At 35.4% G+C, this 8,648-nt stretch overlaps 1 long non-coding RNA gene across 1 annotated transcript; it reads right to left on the bottom strand.

The window, feature by feature from the left end:
- Positions 1-3,194: 3,194 nt before the first annotated feature.
- Positions 3,195-6,980, bottom strand: LOC107808923 (uncharacterized). The gene is made up of 2 exons (XR_001653287.2): positions 6,340-6,980; positions 3,195-3,550 (listed from the first exon to the last, which is right to left on the bottom strand). It is a non-coding gene; the product is annotated as an uncharacterized LOC107808923 (long non-coding RNA).
- Positions 6,981-8,648: the final 1,668 nt, after the last annotated feature.

Here is an 8,648-nt window from a genome sequence, read left to right as displayed (position 1 = left end):
TCCATAACCAACCTTCATTATGCACCTATGCGTTCATAGATCGTCCATAGGGATTCAATGTACACCTACACGTTCATCGACTGTCCGTAGGGATCATGTCTTATACATATTCATTTCATATCTCTCATGAATATATCATTCAATCATCAATATATAAACTTGTATGCACAAACATACAAATTCATGAGTAACTCATTACAAAAACCAACCCTTATTCCTTAGCACTCTCTATATCATCCTTCGTATTCTATATTATTTATCCATAAAGAACGTTTTAACTATTTTGAAATCGCACTTCTATCCTTATTTCACATCATGACTCATTGCTAAGGATTACATGATTCTTTCTACATATAGCTATGTAACATTCATAGCTTGTGAGGCTACCCGTTTTATATATACATATCCTTTCATCAATATGTAACAAGAGTTGTGGGATTTACGCTCTATCAACTTATATTCTTATTGATAAGCTTATCATATTTTGTAGTTTATGACTCCTTAGGTAACATATATCATCACGTAGCATCACCCTCATATATAATCAACCTTACTTAACTTGAGAGCAACGTAACTACCTTTGTGGGTCTCTATCAGTTTTGTGAACACAAACGTGTAACTATCGGAAGTCATGGAATTTTTTTAGGTCAAAGCATTCTTATCTTTCTGCAAACTATATATTATGCTACCTTATTGAACTATTTGTATATAATCATCCCTCATTATTCACACACTATATTGCTTTTGATTTGTCAGACCATTCATACGTAATATTTAATTAACATCTAGACGTATTGTTACATATAAAATACAAGGACCTTTCGGAAGGCTCTATTTACTCCTTAAGGATACATAAAACTGCGACCAACACAAACCATTCAATATTCACATGACTATACTCGTGAACGGGCCTTAGTCGTCGGAATAGTACATTTACAAAGACTTGCCCCCTTGAATTCCTTGTAAGGGCAATGTAACTTACGCAATCATGTCAAATAAAAGAAAATAATACCTTACATACCTCATAATATCCAGTCAAATCCTCAAGCTAAATTAACCTACAACTCCTTTATCTACAAGCAATGAACAACACTATCATCATAATATGAATGCCATAACTTATCGCATTTGAACGACACATTTTATTCTACGAGAAAATGGACAACACTTTCCCTGTTTATATGACTTCCCACAAGTTACAACAACCAAGAACAGCCCAAACAACATCAACAATACTCATAATAAGCCTTTCAAAATAGTTTAACAACACCGACGAGCGGCAAGCTCGATTTGTGACTAAAAACTATAGTTTTAAAATCCTTCTTACTTTCAAAATTTATCAATAATAATAACTTCATATATTCAATTATCTCTACTAATTTACAGCCACAATGCAACTTTAAAATGACCCCATAACAGCCCCAAAAGTTCAGCAACTCAAAACTTATTTTTCAGATTACTAAAATACGTTTCCGACTTGTCTTTTCTTTCAAATCGAGAAACGCGACCAACAGTACATAATTAAGCCTCTTCTCATATAAAACATCCATGAATTCAACTTAAAAATATGTGCACAACCATAAAACAATGACACAACCACAAACAACATACTACTCTTTCGAAACTCGCAAGTTCTCGTCGTTATGATCGAGCTACAACTCGTAGAAGTTTAGATAAGAGAAGAAAAGCATAAAATTACCTTGTAATGATTAGAACACACAAAATCTAGTCCCTCTACATCTAAAGTCAGTCCCCCAATGCAGCTAAAAGAAGGAGAAAGAGAAACTAGCAAGCTGACCGGGCTTTTCGGCACTAGAATCACATCGTAACACCCGAAATAACCTAGGGTTTGTGTAGAATTTTTGGGGAGGATTTGTAGGGGTTCAATATTATTTTATTGTTCTGAAAAATGGGTGAAATAAATGAGTTGATAAGCCCTTAAAATTCCCCTCTTGGTCGACTTTGGAGCTTTTAATTGAGGCCTCTCCTTTTGGCAAGTAGGTGATGCACCTACTTGTCACCTACCAGTCTCGTAAAAACGTGAATATCTCTCTACTCTAATGTTTCATCAATGAATGGTTAATCCCGTTAGAAACTAGACTCATAGATCTTCAATTAGGTAGATATACCATCCCGTAATTCCATATACATTGAGAGAAATAGTGAGCTACATTTGACCTAATTTTCAGCATATTTATGAATGTAACTTGTGATGATCTTTGCTAACTTTTGTTCCACAACTTGCTTGACTTTAAAATATAACACGCGACTATCATACGATTAAAACAAATCATAATATAATCTCCTTATAATGTTAAGCACCCTAGTCTCACCCCAAAAGTACATGTTATAACATTCCCAACTTGTCGACTTTTTATGAAACTTATTTTCTTTAATTCGTTTAGCTTCTAAGCCTTCAAACCCTCTTGGTACTTGGTATTCATGATCTTAAATATTTGTAACCTCCACGTTAACATGATGAACTTACTTTGTAAACTTTTTCAAAGATGATTTCATTTTTGAGCTTACATCAATTGACTTACGACGTACTCTTACGTACGAAATCGTGGGGTGTAACAACTACACCAAACCAAATAGTACATAAGAATAATCTCACCATAACTAATGTCAATATAACTAATCGCAACATTACTAATAAATCATATTCAATATTATTCTTATACTTCCTACCAAACGATCCCTAAATTTTATGCTTGTTGAGAAGTCTAGTTTATAATTTTGTAAGCTAGTGCTAGCAATACATAGTTAGGATAGTAGATGGTCAACTTCTACTTGATTCCGTAACTCCACAAGTTTTTGGTAATATAATTTTTTTCTTTTTACAACAAAAAAAAAATATTTTAGAAGACTGGTCAAATAGGAGTGCTAAAATTACCATAAAGCCTTTGTAATAATTATTGTCTGATACGTCAGGCGAAACAAATTGTAATATGAAAATTTTAGAGTTAAGGGCCTCCCTCCCTCCGAAGAGGGCAAACTTAAATTTTATTCTGATAATCACAATCATATAAGAGGTTTAACGAACATCTACAAACCTCTATGTAGCCCATTTACAAAGAGTTACATAAAAATCATAGATATGAATTTAGGGTTACTCTCTGAAAATCTCCTTCAGATTTTAGCAATATTGAAATGTGAATAGGAATTCTTTAAAATTCTTATACCAATTTTAACTAGTTAGATTCAACCCAAACCTTCAAAAATCAATAGACGACTTTGTCTTCTTCAACAGTCTAGCTCAACAACATCGAACAATTTGCCTTTCAAGTTTTTTTTTTTTTTTTTAACCAAACTAATAGGTTACAAGTACCTTGTTTTATATTTTGATGATCTAACAAATTTACTATCAATAACCAGATAAGGAACTTATTACACATTCGCAAGACCTTAATATCAAAAGGTTCCAGCTTGGGATATGGTTCAACTCTTCAAGAGTTGAAGGAACAACTAAGGAAACAGGTCGTTACCAGCTCCCGAGGTAACTATACGAAGTCAATTCTCCAGCTAGAAAAGTTGTTGCCTGCACACGCTAGTACAGGAAAAGTGCAGAAGTCAGCTTTATGAGAAATGCTTTTTACCTACCTTGATTACATCATTGCAAGTGATGTCACACATGTATTATTAACATCAAGGAAGGTAAAACAAAAATCACTTGAACACTTATAAAATTCACTCAAGCACTTCAACAGTGATTAAGCTTCTGATCAACAATTCTCAAGTGTATCAAGAACAAAGAACAACACTACTATAGACCAGTTTTGTCATATCAAGTAATTGTATGTCCTTAGTTGAGTTGTACCTTTGTTAATGTTCTTACTTGTAACTCTTAATTATCTTACTTATAAGCAGTGTGTAGGAAACTCTTGTCAATCATAAACCCTCGTATTTATGTCTTGGCTAGAGTTAGTCAAGTTGTGAAGTCTTTGTAATAGAGGTATTATAAAATGGCTTGTAATAGGTATGTTACAAGTTAGTGAGGGATTAAGAGGTTAATTCTTAGGTTGCATAGGTTGTAATCTAAAAGTTGCTTAGTGGTTGTCACACCTCCTTTTTCACTACACCCCCGGGAAGGGTATAAAGGAGTTTTTTCAATAAAGGACAATCAAAATGGGATTTATTATTAAAAGATTCAGAGTTGCCATTTGGGAGATTTATGATGTCCCAAGTCACCGGTTGAATCCCGAATCAAGGAAAAGCTTGACTATGTTTAACAGTCCGCGAACATAGAAATCCGGGTAAGGAATTCTGTTAACCCGGGAGAGGGTGTTAGGCATTCCCGAATTTCGTAGTTCTAGCACGGTCGCTCAAATGTTATATTCGGCTTAATTGTCTGATTTTAAACAATTATGAACCTATGGTTCAGTTTTAACTTTAACTGCTTTTAGTCATTTTAAAAATATTGCAACGTTGTTAAAACATGTCTTGAACCACGTCGCATAAATGCACCCATGGTCTTCGACATATTTTAACATCGTTGAGATTTGGATTTGGGTCACATAAATGCGCACCCGAGTTTAGGAATGTACATTATTAAATAACGTGCCTAAAAGCGGCTATGCGTTGTTAACTTTGCGAGGGCCATGGAAATTTGCTAAATGGCACGCCTCGATGTCTAAAGATTAAATCAAACTAATTAAAACGAGGGCCATGCAATTGAAATTCTTGTTTGACATGGCACACATCGAGTTATTCTAACAAGAGGTTTCCAAGCTACACTATGAGGGCTATAACTATTGCACTTTAGTTTTGGATGTGAATATTGAGTTGCATTACAGAATCTGTGTGAATATAAGTTGTGGCATGACTTTGAACTTCAGCACATCATCCGTAATCATATACTTTCACAAGACATAAGTGGTCATTAATCATCCCTATAGCATACTTACCATCCACCTTTTGGTGAACTGTTTTTTTTAGGTTGATAGAATAGTTCATGAAGCTGAGAAGTTTGCTAAAGAGGACAAGGATAAGAGGGACTCCATGGACACAAAGAAACAAGCAGAATCTGAAAAAACAGTTAAAAGAGCTGGGAGGCAAGGTGCCAGCTGATGTCCAAAACCTTAGCTAAAATGCATTTATCATTATGCATACACATTATCAAGGTAAGTCTTCAATAGAAACGGGATAAGCTACTGCTAACCAAAACAAACTTTAACTTTTGAAGTCTCCATGACATACTATGAGCAACTTCGATCCTAATTACATCGAGTAGTGAGTTACTTCAATCAGCTATGAGCAACGCAATATTATAAACAGAGAATTTGCTAACCATTTCCTTCAGCTTACAGGGAAAATAGAACAAACCACAGATACTCTAGTGGTTCAACACAGTTCATACCAAAGCATGTACTCAACCAAGACCTCACGCCTATTAAACTTTTAGGCTAATAATTTCATTTCAAAACTCTCAAAGGGGCATACTAAGATCAAGTCAGTAGAAACATCAACCAAAGATCCCGATTCAGAGAGCAACATAACAGGATTCTCATTAACCAAAAAAAAAACATTCAACATATGTACTGACTCGACTAATGAACCATGACAACCATAGTAACCATGAAACTGAAATAAGATCTGAAATACAATCGACTAAACTGTTTAAACTATGAGACCAAGGTAAGGGTGAACAAAATTTTAGGAAAACTCAATCAAGGCAACATAACTTGGTTCAAAAATTTAACGTAAACTCATAATTTACTACTGATTTTTACTCATCTTACTCAAATCAACCTCTTGTTGCTTATGAAGGAAACTAAACATGTACAAAGCTATAGTTTAACAATTAGCACATAGAAGACTTCCAACAACTCTACTGCGAGTATACTTGAACCAATTGATTTGAGGTCAGCTTTAGTACAACCATTAACTAGTTGTGTGCTGAATCCTCAATCAAAACACCATAGCTAACAGTGAAAATCATTCTAGGTCGACCACACATTTCCAGTATAACATCTACAGAACTATTAGTTAACTCCCTGAACTTATGGCTCAAGCAATTCATCATGAACATCAGAGCATATTGCAAAGGAATCTCACCAGAAGAAACTGCACATATCGTTCAACTGAACATGATGAAATTTAACTCAGAATATACCTCGAGCCCGAATAACAATCACGACATACAGGAGGTGGAAGATGATTACTCAAATCGACTCTCATTGACTATATATACTCAAACACATACCACCACCGGGAATAGATTCAGTCAGCAAGAAATTCGATCATAACACAGAATAAACCACTCTAGACTGAATCTCATAGCTCAAAAACACTGAAACAAAACAGAGTCGCATAGAAATAAAGAGAGGAAAATTGAACCTGAAGTTGCAAATCTCTTTTATAACAATTATGGACTCGACAATACACTTCTCGACTCCAAATCCTAGCGAGGTTCACTAGCGAGTCAGCAGGATGACAGTAGAAAACCAAGCTTGAACTTCAATTGTTATCTCCTTGGACCTCAAATCCCGATTCAGAAAAGTAAAAGAAATTGTATATATGTTTCTCTTAAACTTTGAAAGAATTTTTCAAAGAAGAAAATAGACTCCGAAAACCATCCGTTCAAGAAGCCTTTCCGCCTTTTTCTTTTCGAATTATTTTTACCAGAGTCCCCCTTTCACAAAATCGGATCAGGCTTCTTTTGAAGAATCCTTGATGAATATGGGGCTCGGATTGAGTGAAATCAATCCAACGCCTCACACTCATCCAGCATCTCATCTTCAGAACCTTCCAATCGTATGATACAACTCGAATTCGAGAAAGTGAGAGGGGAGGGGAATCTTGCGTCAGAAACCATTAGCAACAGTAAGATGAGAGAAGGAGGGACGCGTGGGTTAAGGATTTGGGATTCACTCGCCCAAATTTGGATTGAATTTGGGGCTTGGTTCGAGTGAGAACGATGGAGGAACAGTGAGCGTCGTTTGTGCTCTTGACAGATTAGGGCTCTGTATTTTTGTGTGTGTAACTGAAGCTGGGTCGGGTTTGGAGGGCGTATGGGCCGGGTCTGGGGTAATTTAGGCAAAAATTAGTTGGGCTTGGGAGATTAGAATTAAGAAAAACCCAAACTTTCAGCTTTCTTCTCCTTTTAATTCTTTTCAGTTTTTTCCAAAAATCCTTTTTCTTCTTTTTCCAAAATTAACATCTAAATTAAATCCTAAAACCTAATTAACCTCTCAAAACACTAATTATAACTAAATGATAATTAACAAGATTAATTAAAAGAATAAATTTAAAAGAAGAACTACTCAAAAAATAAAAGTTGAAATTAAAAAATACAAATTAAAATATTTTTTTCCGTTTTTATAAAATACAAATTAAAATAGAAAACCTGATTTAATTCCAAAACTAAACTAATTGTTTCCTCTAAAATTAATTAAGTCCTAATTTAAAAGAAAACTATGACAAATTCGAAAAGTAAAAATGCAAAGTGAACTATTTTTTGTGATTTTCCTTCATTTTTGTAACATTAAATAACTAATTATCCTAAAAAAAATATAAAATTGGGTCCTAAATGCAAATACACTATTTCTGTATTTTTCACTAATTAAAGTGCAAACAATTAATAGAAAATGCCACAAAAATCCCCAAAATTGCAAACACTGAAAGAAATTATTTTGTTTTGAATTTATGGGAATAATTCATATAGGGCAAAAATCACGTGCTCACAACTGCCCCTCTTTGCCCGAAAACACGAAGAGTTTTCGTGCAAAGATAAAGTGAGCGGATACGAGCGATTTTTGCCCGTTTGAATACTCCGTGGGAAGCATTTTGAAAGGTTTGACTACACCCTGCTTCCGAGGTTGCCTACATATCCTTGGCTATAAAGGAATCAGGTCAGTGTAGTTCGGGAAATTTTGGTAGCTGGGACTACCATGAAGCTGTGATTTCACTGTTGATGTTGTTGCTGCTACTGCTTACTGACCCCCCTTATTACACCATGATAAAATGAAAAGAAGCTAGACTAGACTATGATCTATGTATTACAAAATCCTATCTATATCTTCAGACTTGCTCTTGTGGTTCTTATTGCCTTGTTGGCTGGTATTCTCCTGGTGGAATCCCCTTGTTGCCGTCTTGAATTGTAATCTGAGATGTCCTTCCTTCCTCTAGGTGGACGCCTGGTTGCTGAAATTTGAATGTATCCCTTGTTCTACGGGTGGGTGCCTGATTGCTAAATTTGAAGTGTATTCTCTTGCTCTCCAGGTGGGCGCCTGATTGCTGAATTTGAAGTGTATTCCCTTGTTCTCTAGGTGGGCGCCTGATTTCTTGAAATGTATTCCCTTGTTCTCCAGGTGGGCGCCTGATTTCAACAAAATAGACAAAAACAAAGAAAACTTCTGCCCCAGTTTGGCATGCTACCAAATATCAGTAAGAACTTGAAAACTGAAACTTGAACTATACTCCCTTGTTTTCCAGGTGGGCGCCTGACTGCTGAACTTGAAATGTATTCCCTTGTTCTCCAGGTGGGACTGATTACTGAACTTGAAAAATATATTCCCTTGTTCTCCAGGTGGGCGTCTGATTGCTAAACTTGAAATGTATTCCATTGTTTTCCAGGTGGGCGCCTGATTGCTGAACTTGAATGTATTCCCTTGTTCTCCAGGTGGGCGCCTGATTGCTGAACTTAA

This window comes from Nicotiana tabacum, chromosome 5, assembly GCF_000715075.1.
Source record: "Nicotiana tabacum cultivar K326 chromosome 5, ASM71507v2, whole genome shotgun sequence".
NCBI classification, from domain to species: Eukaryota; Viridiplantae; Streptophyta; class Magnoliopsida; order Solanales; family Solanaceae; genus Nicotiana; species Nicotiana tabacum.
This window is presented reverse-complemented; position numbering and strand designations above follow the sequence as displayed.